This window comes from Rattus norvegicus, chromosome 11 (genome assembly GCF_021556685.1).
Source record: "Rattus norvegicus strain SHRSP/BbbUtx chromosome 11, alternate assembly SHRSP_T2T, whole genome shotgun sequence".
Lineage (NCBI taxonomy): Eukaryota > Metazoa > Chordata > Mammalia > Rodentia > Muridae > Rattus > Rattus norvegicus.
In genome coordinates this window covers 67,846,169-67,860,242 of record NC_141544.1, presented here as the reverse complement: position 1 = coordinate 67,860,242, position 14,074 = coordinate 67,846,169, and the positions used below count along the sequence as shown (strand labels likewise).

Below are 14,074 nucleotides of genomic sequence, written 5' to 3'. Positions count from 1 at the left end.
CGAAGGGGCTGGATGGGATGTGGTGGTACATCGGTAATCCCACATGCTACCAAATAGGGGGAGTGAAGAACAAAAGATCACAGAGTCTTGTTGGTCAGCCAGCCTGAGTGCATGGCGAACCGGAAGAAACAGAAACCAACAGCCTCAAGAAGGCGGAAGGCAAGGGATGATATCTGAATGTCCAAACCCATTCACATTTCCACGGACACACCTTCTCCTCCACCACTCCCTGAAGTTTTAAAATCCCAATTTTAAGTTTCTTTACAGATAAATGTCTAAAATAAAAACGTCTTAGGTGAAAAAAAATATAATTGTATAATTGCAAAAACTGGACCTGGTAAAGGCACTATTGCTGTCACCATATAATAACAGTGCGTGTAGAACTCACACCTGAAACTTTACAAGCCTATATTTCTCTTGGAAGAAGACATTTGCTTCAAATTGTAATTGTTATATTAAGGGAAATTAGCTCTGAGTCAAGAGTGCAAAAATTACTTTTATTTTTCTTTATACACTTTTAATGTCCTAATGTAAATGTATCCATGTTAAATTTATTTGTTTATTAACATTTTATATGATGGTCATTGTGTGGGCTTAAGGGTTTTTTTTTCTTTATAGCTTTTTGACTTAAAACGAACAACTTGTTATTAAAAATATACACTAAAATATCTTCAGCTTGTATTTTTAAAGTTAGTATAATAACATCATAAATGTTATTCCACTCTGATTGTTAAAATCTATGCCAGTTAGGAATAAACTCACTTGAAAAGACTAATTTTTATTTTTAATTTTCTACAAACACTTTATTTTGAGTATACAGAAAAGAAAGTAAAGCCCAAAAGGAATACATGCATATAAAATTAAATTGTAAAATATTTGTTAATAATAACTTCCAAAGAATTGGTGGCTTAAGCCTGTAAAGCCAGCACTTGAGAAGTTAAGGCAGGAGGATAACTATGAAGCTACCCTGAGCTACAGAGTATGCTCCAGGCAAACCTGGGCTAACGTAGTTTATATAGTTAACACCCTCCAGCCACTCATGGATTTGAATACTTGGTCACCAGTTGGAGACCCTGTGGAACCTATAGGAGGTGAAGTCTTGCTGGAGAATATAATCCACTAAACTGAGGATTTAGAGCCTGTTCTTACTTCAGACAAATTTCCCCCGCTGCTTCTTGACTGCCAGGCTGGCCTCAAGTTGCTGCTGCTGTTTCATTTGCCCTGACTGTATGCACTCTGGAACTCGAGGTCAAACTAAACCTCTTCTTTCTTAGTTTTATTTTATTAGTATGTTCCGTCACAGTATTGGGAAAGTATCTAAGAGAGCTGCAGAGTTTAAAAAAACAAAAGAAATCATAACAAAATTTGCTGATTTAAAAAAACCCATTAGATTGCATTTGCCATTCTGAAGCCATAACTTACTGTAAAAGTACATTTTTTCCAAGATCAGATACACAGTGCTTTCCAAGAAATTTGCAGTGAACAGTGGTCTGCTCCATTCCAGTATCTATTGGTGAAGGAAAAGCCACCAAGGGGACTGTAGCATCCCAATGCCACTGTAACAGAAAGGATGTTTTCTTGGGTACACCTTCTGCTTTGATCCCACACTTGCCTTTGATAAAGACCTCTGTTTCAACTCCACAGAACTTGAAAACTAAGTGATGTGTTTATTTTGACATTCTGATGCATGTATTACAATAACTAGGTTTTCATGGCACAAGGTAACTTTCCAGACCACCTGTTTGCAGTTTGAAGCAAGGAAGTCCAGTGTACTTCATTCATTGTTCTTTTGAAAAAAAATCTTATGCGTATTGATGTTTGACCTGCATATATGTAAATGTACCACATGTAGACCTAGTGCCCACACAACCAGAAAAGGGCATTGGATGTCTTGGTTCTGGAGTTACAGATAGTTGTAAGTAGCCATGTAGGTGTTGGGGAATCAAGTTTGGACAATCAGAAATAGCATCCAGTGCTCTTAACCGATGAGCCAACTTTCCAGCCCTAGAGTATGTTTTTGATAGACCAAGAAGAACATGTCACATTATTAAATAGGTAGACAGTGATACAACATCCCTCATTGTTAGCTTTTGCACAGAAACTCAAAGTGTTACACTTCACATGAGTACACAGAGAATTATGAATGTTGAAAATATAGATTTACTTTAGGTCTAGTTTTATAGATTCTTCTCCAATCAAAATGTAGAGAAAAAAAATCAACTAACCAACTGAACAACAGCAACAAAAACCTAGAATGTTCATGAAGTTCAGAAAAATGTCAGAATTACTACAGAGCCAATTTTGCCTCAATGAAGACCTTCTTCAAGAACAGTGCCTCTTGGGTTGGGGATTTAGCTCAGTGGTAGAGCGCTTGCCTAGCAAGCGCAAGGCCCTGGGTTCGGTCCCCAGCTCCGAAAAAAAAAAAAAAAAGAAAAAAAAAAAAAAGAACAGTGCCTCTTAATCTTCCTAATGCTGTGACACTTTAATATAGCTTCCCATGTTGCAGGGATCCCAACCACAAAATCATTTCCATTGCTACTTCATAATTGCAACTTGCTACTACTATGAATTGTAATGTAAATATCTTTGTTTTCTGATGGTCTTTTTTAGTGTTATGGCCTAAAGGTCTAAGAACTATGGTTCTAGAAAGAGTTCTATGTTGTGATTTTAGCTCTCTCCTCTTGAAACATGGAGGAATATCAGGTTGGAGGTGACAGGTAGTATAAATAGCAACTTTTGAGTATTTCTGCCAATCCACCTTTGAAACATGGTGTGCTATTTTCTCAGGCATTTAAAATTCTTTATGAAGTATCTGTGTCAAGGAAAGACTCTACAAGCCATACAAAGAAGTCCCTACACAGGCTAGACAGTGCAGTATATTTGAAACAGGAGATTCATTCGGCCACCTTTGTCTCCCAATTGCTTATTCTGGGGTTGGCATGGGTATTTGTCCAGAGAAAGGCCATTCTAAATGATGAGAAGAAAAAGAGAAAATGGTAGTGTCTGGTGAAACAAAATGCAGGAGCAAGTGGACAACACCACTGGAGACAGGATGCAGGAAAAGCTACTCAGGAGGTTAAAGGAATGGGAAATTTGGAAAAGGTAGAGTCAAAAAGGTGGATATGCAATGGGGAGGAAGAAAGACAAATTAGTCTGGAAGGGATGAGGATCCTGGGTGAGCTAGGAGCCTTTCACTGCGAGATCAAAGATAAGGAGAGGAGAGACTTACGAGGCGTTCCCCCCGCCCCCTGTACAGTATACTCAGCTTCACGCTGATTCCCTTGTCTCCATATCCATTTCACCATAGCAGTGCTGGGCATAGGATTGTGCCACCACACCCAAACCTTTGCTTAGGTTCTTAGGCTTGAACTCAAGTCATCAGACTTTCAAAACAACACTTTTATGTACTGAACCTCAGACCAAATCGGGTTTCTAATAGAAAACATATAGTTATTCCTTTAAAATGTAAAGAATTTAATCAGAAAACCTGTCTTTTGATTAGTATGAGTCTTAGGTGGTTTTGTTCGTTTATTTTTTTTTTGTTTTTGCTTTTTATTTTTTCCATGCCAGTCAAAAAGTTTATTACAAGTGTGTGATTGGGTGGATGTTACGTGAACATCCAAGTACCTGCTGTGCCAGTAAGACCCAACAAGAAAGCCTCTGCCCACCTACTCCTTGGCTCCTCATCTACCTCTAGATTTACTCATTACTCTCAAATTAATGTGGCCTGTTTTAGTTGGAGTCTTAAAAAAATGTCAGAGTTAAAAATGAACAAAAAAACAAATCAATTCCCAATAGTGAACCTAGTGGCTATCTTTCTGCCAGGCACACCCAGAAGAGTGTAACCATACACTCTTTTATGGAGTGGAGGAGAGCAGAACCCACATGAATGATCCATGGTCCAGGCCGTTCAATCTCACACACCCATCCCCTCTCTGTGCTAAGAGCTACAGCCTGACTGACCCACGTGGCACAGCTGAGCCAGGGAGTGGTCACAGAGTAGCACACAAGGTCAATTTCTGGGCAGCACAAAGTTCGAGGTGGAGCAAGCACATGGTGGTTCAGAAACAAAAGACCTTGGTGACTTCTTCAGCAATCACAGTCAACACTTAGCTAAGAGATTTGACCAGGAACTAGAGAAAAGAAGGGTGCCGAGTGCCACAGGGTCTGACCTGTTGCTGGGCAAAACCACAAGCTTTGTATGAAGAGGACGATACACTGCCACTGTGGCCTGTCCAGTTGGTGTGGATGAATTCTCCTGTTCAGTTGGTGTGAATAAATTCTCCTGGTTTGGCTAAGAGTTCATAGGTATGAGCCCCAAAGTAATCCCATGGAGCCTGGATGAGGTTTGCTGGCAGCATCTCATGTCTGTACCCATCATAGAAGGAAGGGAAGTAGTGAAGCAGGGCATGGGTGATGTCTGCTTGTACCCTGGTGCTGATCACCTGGCGCCAGGAGTCCTGGCAGTTGGCAACTGCTGACTTAAAGAAGTCATCTAGCAGTAGGTGCTGAAGTTCTGGGTTTCTCTCAAATACATCTTTAATTTTTCCCAGAAATACACTTCTAGTGATGCAGCCCCGTCTCCACGTAAGGGCAATGCCTCCGTAATTGAGGGTCCAGCCAAACTCAGTGGCTGCCTGTCTGAGCAGCATAAAGCCTTGAGAATCGGAGATGATCTTGGAAGTGTAGAGGGCCTTATGGATATCTTCCAGGAATGACTTCTTACTGCCTTCTGGCTGGACCATCTTGGGACCTTTCAGCTTTTTGCTGGCCTGAACTCACTCCTCCTTCAGAGAGGATAAGCACTGAGCAAAGGCAAGGTTCTCCAATGAGTGTGACGGGCATGCTGTACTCCAGAGCTGAGATGGCAGTCCCTTCTGCCCAGCACTGAGACAGATCTTCGGTAATAGCTCTTTGCCATCAGTGTTCCAGAATTTGAGAACATTAGCAGTGATTTCAATCAGGGATGAGTCCAGCTCTGTTTTGTTCCATTGTCTTCAAATGCCTGAGCCAACTCCTCATGCCGCATGCCCAGAACATTCTTCATCAAGTGGTAAGTGCATGTCACCATATACTACCCCGTTGTGCACCATCTTCATAAAGTACCCTGCCCCCTCATCTTCTACCCAGTCACAGCAGAGTTCTCTGGTTTCTACTTTTGCAGCCTTAACTTGGAAGATCGTCTTGATGTGGGACCAAATCTCTTTGTTCCCTCCTGGCATGAGTTATGGCCCATACTGAGCCCCTTCCTCACCACCACTGACTCAGCTCCCCGCAAACAAGATGCCCTTGGCCTTGAAGTCCAGCATCCTCTTGTCATATCCCAGTATTCAGAATTTCCTCCATCAATGATGATGTTACCAGTATCTAACAAGGTTCTTAGTTTCTCATTGAAATCACCCACGGCTTGCCCAGCCTTCACGAGCAGTATGACCTGGCAGGATTTCCTTCGCTTGGAGACCATGTCCTTTAAGGACTGTGCACCAATCACTTTGTTTTCCTTCGCCTCAGTAGCCAAGAAGTCATTAACTTTGGAGATGGTCTATTGAAAGCACAGACCACAAACCCATGATCATTCATGTTCAAAATTAAGTTCTAGCCCATGGCAGCCAGTCCAATCAGGACAATGTCAGTTTTGGCCAGGGTGGCGGCAGACAGAGCTGAGCAGAGGAAGAAGAGACATGAAGGACGCCTTAGGTTTTTTTTTTTTTTAACTGTGATAAATACCATGACCAAAAGCAACCTGGGTAAGACAGGGTTTATTTGCCTCACACATTCCAGCCACAGATCATTTAGATAAATCAAGGCAGAAAGTCTAGCAGGAACCTGGAGGTAGGAAAGGAAGCAGAGACCATGGAGGAATGCTGTTTATTCGCTTACGTTTTAGGCTCAAGCCAACTTACCATTCTTAGACTTCCAAGGACCACATGCCCAGGAGTGGCATCACTTTGAGGCAATTTGGCTTTCCCACATCAATTATTAAACAAGAAAATGTCTCACAGACTTCCCAACAGCTCAATCTGATAGAAGCATTTTCACAGTTAAAGTTCCCAGATAGCTCTAGCTTGTAACAAGTTGATAAAGCAAGCAAGCAAACAAACAAACAGAAAAAAACCTAACCAGGACAGTGTACTTAGCCTGCTTATATTATATTTAAGATGGGTAGAATAAGCTCATCTGAATTAAATCACTGTCAATTTAGCAAAGTATGTCATCTATTAGGTCGAAGCATTTCACACTGAAAGACGTTTTGACTTTATCATAGAAGTGATATGATTTATATGCTGCAGTGACATTATCAGTTTTGTAGTTGAGACATAAAATGTGTGTGGCTATTAGCAGATGAAGCAAAGCAACAGTTACAGATATGAAGAACAGATCACAGCTCTCGGTGGCAGGAAGGCAGACGTCCGGACTACATCAGGAGTAGCCTGCGTTTGATTGACTCAGCAAGCAGGAGAGTGGGAGGTAGGAAGGAAGGAGAGTACAAAGAAGTGGTTCTGCCATAGGTTTCAGTCAGGCAGATAGAGAAATGGGATTTCCCAGGGCCGTTAAAACAATTGCCTGGAACACTGTGGGTCCTGGGCAGCAAGAAGTCAGAATCGCAAAGGAGAAAACAAAACGGTCCCTGGTGATTCAAATGTGGCAAGAAGTAGAAGAGGGACAGCATGTGAATGCAGCAGAAAACTTGGAAGTTGATAGAAATGAATGAGATGAGGATTGAGAAATCTGTAGTACTCAGCAGTCTCTGGTCAAGAGGGGTTTCCTGTGAATGCCAATCTGCTCTTCAGGCAACTGAAGGCCTCAGCGCGTCAGGAGGAAGTCTGCATTGTGTGAGGTCATTTATTTTGCCTCTGTGGAAGCAAGCTGCATCTTTCATAATCAACTAGGAATGACTTCTGCCTTCAGGAGTCCCCCCGCCCCGCACTGTGGAATCTGTGACCCCATCCACCGACTAAGCCTTCTTCACTCACAAACTCATCCAGAGAGCTTTTTCAGGAAAAACCGCCAACTCAAAAACCCCTCAGGGGCTTGCTCAGCCTCCCGCAGGTGAGTCTCGATAATCCTTGAGATGATGAGACTCGATATGATGAGCTCAAAGTTTCTTTGTGGCTCATTCTCTAATTATATGCTAGTTCGTCATAATCGTTTCTGTGAATCTGTTTTGTATACATTGGGAGAACATAAATAACGCAAACTGCTCAGGGAATGATTCATCCCTCTCTTGATCATGAAACCATTCCATTCCTCTTTATTACTAGATTAAGTAACATTTCCTAACACTAACTGTGAATGTTCAACAGATACGTGCGTGGGCCAACTGTGAGTTAGGAGTGTGGGAAAGTGTGCTGCCTCTTTTTTTGCCTTGCATTGTAATTACCAAGCTAATGACTTTGGCATTAGCAGATAATGGAACGTGTTTTTCAGCTGATAGTGAAACTCTGTTGTGAAGACAGGGAGAAAGAAATGTATTACCTACCGTGGAACAAGTCAAACATAGGCAGCATTGAGAAAGTGATTGTGTAATGAGTAAGTGGAAAAATAAAAATAACTATACTTTTAGAAATAAAGATAACTGGACTTCCAGAAAAAAAATACTAGGAAAGGTTTTATCTCACAATTGCTAGTTTATAATCCAACACTGAGGGAAGTCAGGGCAATGATTGAAACAGGAACAAGGGGTCATGATCTGAAGCAGAGAGCATGGAGGAACAATGCTTGCTGGCTCTCTTCCCTTGGCTTTCTTGCCTATGTTTCTCAGGCCCACCTGTGCCTAGTGGCACTGCCCACAGTTAGCTGTGCTATTGGATATCAATTATCAATTAAGACAATGTCTGTCACACCTACAAGACATTTGTTTTAGATGTGTCACATGGACAACCAAGATTAGCTATTGCAGTGACCTCTATGTCTTTGCGGTTGTCCTGACTGGGGTAGTGAGGGAAAGGACAGAAGACAGACACACAGACAGACACATGCAGAAAAGCAGGGATCAAGTTGGCCCTGGGTTCTGTGCTGCAGCATCTTGGAAACTCCACTTGTTTATTTTGTACATCAGAATCCAGGAGGTGGGATTACTGTATACAGCTCAACAGGCAGGGTTAACTAATTGCGTAGGAGATCTCTGTAGGGACAGAGTCTGTGGCCGAAAACATACAGGAGGAAAAGGCCTCATCTGACACTTTCTGCACAGCCTGTACATCTACATAGGGACAAGAAGAGGGTTTGCCATTACCCTGAGCCTGACCCCAGCAAGGCTTTGTCATTCGCATGAGTCTGAGGCATTGGCATCCTTGACATGTGTGTCAAGCACATGTTCCCTAAGGACTTCATTCAGTCCTTATGCATTAGTTCATGGTTTCTCCCACTGCCTGTAAGCCATCATACCATATGTCTACACAAGGCCTGGTATTTACATAGAACCATAGTCAATTCTTGATGTTCAGATGAGTTCAGTCTTCCTAAGTACCCCCTACTATCCTAATTATCTAGACATGTTGCTTGATACTCTCTGTATGTCCTCACAACTCACCAAACAAAGGAATACTGTGTGGTGTGTCATACTCTCACAAAATAAATGATGCTGATGTTTCCAGCTTATTCAGGTGATTGCATATTTTGACTATAACACCATCCTATGTTTAACATTAAAATACCATATTCCAGATCAAAATATTTTTTCCAAATCAAAATTAATTTCTTTCTTCCTTCCTTCCTTTCTTTTCCTCCCTTTCTTCCTTCCTTCCTTTCTTTCTTTCTTTCTTTCTTTCTTTCTTTCTTTCTTTCTAGCTTCCTTCCTTTCTTTGACTAATAATGATGAGATTAATGGATGGTCCTATAGGTTAGTTATCTGAAGCTCCCAGTATTTCCACATCAATACTACTCTAGTCTCTCACAGAAAGCAACAGTCCCTGTACTCAACTTACTTTATCTTCCTCACTCTCAGTATAAGAAGCCATAGCCTTTACTTTGCCTTGGAAATTTCCCATTTTTAAAAAAATATAATTCAATAATAGCTTTCTTGATTTCAAAATATGGCCTGGTGTAAAGGTGACCACTCTATGTAGAGAGACTGAATCTATTTTTTCTGGTACAAGGACAGGCTGCAATTAACTGTGAAAAATTATATCGATAAATGCTACTACTTTTTATTTTGGATACAGGTCTTATATAACAATGTTATAAACCTTCCCTACTTGTTAAGCCCTTAATTAGAGGCTATAGATAGAGTGAGATCAAGATGATACATGGTTTGTTTTCTTAAAAACGATGAGCTCTGTTGAAAGGAATAGACAATTATATAAGAATTAAAAGCTGATGACTAGTAATTTAGAGGAAAGTATGTAGGACCTAAACTTATAAAAAAAAAATCAAAGGGAGTCTTCCAGAAACAAACCAAAGAGCTGAAGAATGTAAAATTTCTCTCACGTTGTAGGGAAGTCAGGTAGGTTATGTGAAGGTCTCAGAGAGGAATGCCCAGGAAGGTGTCAAGATGGAGCATGGCAGTTTCAAAGAACGAAAAAAATCTCAAAGTCACTATCAAATACTTTGGCCAAGGAGAGCTAGATACATGATGCAGATGGTGGGAGAACTGGACATCTTTTGTAAGGGCAATGAGAACAGATTTTAGCAGGAATAAGTCACACACACACACACACACACACACACACACACACACACACATACATACATACACCAAGATTATTCCAGATCAAATGAGTATGGATGGAAAGTTTAGGAAGCAGTTGCAGTAATGCAGGCCTGCAGAAGATGCAGTATGTCTTGCAATAGATGCAATGTGAAGGAGGTAAATTGACAGATCTAGGAAACATTTAGGTAGCATATAGTAATTAATACAGAAGTTAAGGATCACAGAAAAAGAAAGGACAGTGTTTAGAACTCTGTCCTGGGAAGTAAAAAGGGCAGACTTCCTTTGAGATAGTGAAAACCAAAGGTAGACTTGGGAATGTGATGATTGATTTTTGGTCCTTTGTTGTTTATTTGTTGTTTGTGTCAACTTGAGTCATCGGAGAAGAGGAACCTCAAAAGAGATAAACGCATTTCAGAGGCTGGCCTGTAGGCAAGTCTGTGGGACAGTTTCTTGGTTGATGACTGATATGGGAAGGGCCAACTCTCTGGGTGGTGCTGCATCTGGGGAGGTGGGTCTAGATGGTATAAAAAGACAGGCTGAGCAAGTCGAAATTATTTCTCCTTGGCCTCTGCATTTGTTCCTGTCTCAGGCTTACTCCCTTAAGTTGCTTTTGGTCATGGTGTTTCTTACAGTAATATAAAGCAAACTAGAACAGAACCTGTAACAGAGAGTGGACTATTGCTGTCACTGACCTAACTATATTGTTGTTGAAAGGAGTGTAGAAGTGGTTTAAAGCTTTAGGCTGGAAAAGATACTGAGAGCGTGATGAGCTCTGTGTGTACATAGAAGAAGGGAAGACTGAAAGAGATGGAGGCTTGGTTTGTGATGTTTCAGAGAGAAGCAAGGACATCTTGACTCTTTCTGTAATACTTGGCAGTAATAATGTGTTGTTTCTAATCATCTGAGGTTAAAGGATCAGCTATGATTATCAAGAGACCAAAACCACTGACTTGAAACTTTTGTTTTACTGGGATAATCAAGGCTAGTTAGCTGGGATTGAAGATTCAGGTGGGATTACCTAGAGAGCAGCATCACTGAGGTAAAATCTTCTTGGAAGTTTTTTCTCAGGGTCAGCACGCAGAAGCTGTGGATGGGGGTGCGGGGAGGGTTGCAAGGCTGCATAGCAAGTTGGCATTTGAACTTGATTCTATGCAAGTGTCTTCCAAGTGGTAATGGTTGGAGGGGGCATGAAGAGTTCAGAATTGAAAAGGTCTGGAAAACTACTGACGTTGCTATTATGAGAGGCCGGGAGACACTGGACTGGTGAAATCACAGCCTCTGAGACAATGGATATTCTATATCATTGGAAATTCCCAGCCTGAAGGGTGAGTACCAAGGGCAGAGGTAGGTATGGACAGATGCGGCTATGAGCTTACCAGACAAGCTGTGTGGTGAAGATGGAGGTGCCGGAGAAGCATGGATGCCTAAGTCCTTTGGAGTTATTAAATACTGAGTGAGGACACAGTTACACAGTGCTGCTTTGACTGGACTGGAACTGTGCCCCAGTTCTTCCCTGTTAGAATGAGAAAATAGACAATTTATTTTGGGTTTTTACAGGATCTCAAAATTAAGAGACTTTAAATTTTTATTAATTTTTAATAATTATTTATTCATTTTATATATGTGAGTACATTGTCAATATCTTCAGACACATCAGAGGAGGGCATCAGATCCCATTGCAGATGGCCATGAGCCACCATGTGGTTGCTGGGAATTGAACTCAGGACATCTAGAAGAGCACTCAGTGATCTCAATTGCTGAGCTATCTCTCCAGGCCCTAAATTTTTATTCTTAAATTGTTAGAATTTTATGTTGTGATAATGACACAAGATTTCAGGAATAAACAAGGAAGAAAAACGTTATATTTTATTAGTGATATATTTATTTGTCAAGTTGACAAAGGGCCAACTCTTCTAGTTTTTTGTTTTGTTTTGTTTTGTTTTTTGTCAACTTGACACAAGGTAGAGACAAGAAGAGAAGAGGGGCACTCTCAAGTGAGAAAAATCTTCCAGCAGATTGCAAGTACGCAAGACCGTGAGCATTTTCCTGCATAATGATTGATTTTGGAAAGTCCAGCCAACTGTGGATAGATAGTAGTGCCACTTCTTGGAAGGAGCTCTTGGGTTGTCTCAAGAAGCAGGGTGAGCAAGCCATAGAGAGCAAGGTCAACAGCAGCACTTGTTCATGTTTTCTGTTTCAAATCCTGCATCCAGTTTCCTGCTTTAGTTCCTTTCCTGATTTCCCTAGGTGGTAGACACTTACCTAGAAATGTAAGATGAAATGTAATTAATTAATTAATTAATTAATTAATTAACTTTACATCTGAGTATCAGCCCTCCTTTCCTACCAGTCTCCTTTTGCAGCTCCTTTCCCCACTCACTCTCTACTTTTTCACTGAAAGAGGAACCCTCTTAAACCAGTCACTGCAGGACTAGTGTCATCCTCCCTCACTAAGGCCAGAGAAGGTAGACCAGTTGGGGGAATGGGATCCATAGGCGGGCACAGTCAGCCCCTGATCTAGTTGTTGGGGGACCCACATGAAGGCCAAGCTGATGATTTGCTACCTATATGCTGGGAGCCTAGGCCCACCATGTGCTGGCTTTTTGGTTGGTGGTTTAGTCTCTGAGAGCCCCCAAGGATCCAGGTTAGTTGACTCTATTGGTCTTCCTGCGGAGTTCCTGTCCCCTTTGAGGCCCTCAATCCTTCTCCTACTTGTCCATCTAATGTTTAGTTTTTGCATCTATCTGAGTCAGCTGCTAGGTGGATCCTTTCAGTGGACAGTTATTTTAGGCTCCTGTCTGAAAGAATAAAAGAGTATCATTATGAGTGTTTGGAGTTGGTTTTGCCGATAGAATGGGTCTCAATTTGGGCCAGTCATTGGTTAGTCATTCCCTTTGTCTCCCTTCTATCTTTGTCCCTGAACATTTTGTAGGCATGACACATTTTGGGTTATTTTGTTGGTGAATTGTTCTTATCCCTCCACTGCCAATATTCAAAATATATAAAGAACTCAAGAAGTTAGACCAACAACCCAAATAACCCAATTAAGAATTGGGTACAGAGCTAAGCATAGGAATTTATAGTATCTGAGAAATACTTAAAGAGTTGTTCATCATCTTTAGTCATCAGGAAAATGCCAATCAAAACAACTCTGAGATTTTACCTCAAAACTATCAGAATGGCTAAGATAAAAATTTCAAGGGACAGTGCATGCTGGTGAAGATGTGGAAGAAGGACACTCCTCCATTGCTGGTGGGAGTGTAAACTTCTACAACCACTTTGGAAATCAATTTGACAGTTTCTTTAAAAAACTGGGAATAGTTCTACCTCAAGACCCAGCTATTCCACTCCTGGGCATACACCCAAAAGATGGTTCACCATTCCACAAGGACACTTTCTCAATTATGTTCATAGCAGCTTTATTCATAATGGCTAGGAACTAGAAACATCTTAGATGTCCCTCAACTGAAACATGGATTGAAAAAAAAGTGTAGTTCACTTACTCCTCAGCTCTTAAAAGGAAGGATATAATGAATTTTGCAGGCAAGTGGTCAGAACTAAAAAATATCCTGAGATAATACAGACCCTAAAGAATATTCACGGTATGTACTCACTGATAAGTAGATATTAGCCATTAAGTACACGCTAACCACAATGAAGTCCTAAGAGAGGATAGTTGAATCTTTCTAAGAAAGGGGAATAAAATCTATATTGGAGGTGGATGGAGGCAGTGAACTCAGTGGGAAAGGTGGTGGGGATAGGATCAGGGTGTGGTGGTAGGGATCTGGTGTAGTGAGAGCAGGGGAGATAAGACAGAAATTGGAGGTGGGGAAAAGGGTAGCATCTCTAGGATGTGCCAGAGACCTAGGACAAGGGTGTTGGTGGGGGTGACTCTAGTTGAAACTCCTAGTAGTGGGGAATATGGAGCCTGAAGTCGCTATTTCCTGTAGGCAGGCAGGACCTTCTGCCTTTTTAAGGGATAGCTCTTCTTCAGGACAATCTGCTGCCTACGTTCTGTTCCTATCATGACATTTGGAATTCTTATTAATCCATTGTGTAGGTCCAACCCATACATGCTAAAGCTGTACAAATGAAGACATCTCTAAAAATGATGTTCCAGGATGCTGAGAAATAAAAGTTAAAAGTATCGATGACTTCTCTTCCTACTCAGGCACTGAAGTATGGCTTCATTTTTCTGGTGAGTAACAGAATCAACAAGCCAAAAATATCCAAGTAAAACAAGAATGCTAATGAAACAGAGATGATGTCACTCTGATTTTTAGCTACTTATTTCAGAGAACTCAAGGAAAAAAAACATGCATTACACATATTTTTTCTAGTATAGTGTTTTATAGCTAGGTCAAAGAACTGTGTGAATGGTATTGTGGTAAATATTAAAAAAAAAGGTTACATCTTTTATTC

The 14,074-nt window shown here is 41.1% G+C and overlaps 1 pseudogene; it reads right to left on the bottom strand.

Annotated features, from left to right (window-relative positions):
* Nucleotides 1-4,133: 4,133 nt before the first annotated feature.
* Pgd-ps1 (phosphogluconate dehydrogenase, pseudogene 1) lies at nt 4,134-5,619 on the bottom strand (annotated as a pseudogene).
* Between the last annotated feature and the right edge of the window lie 8,455 nt (nt 5,620-14,074).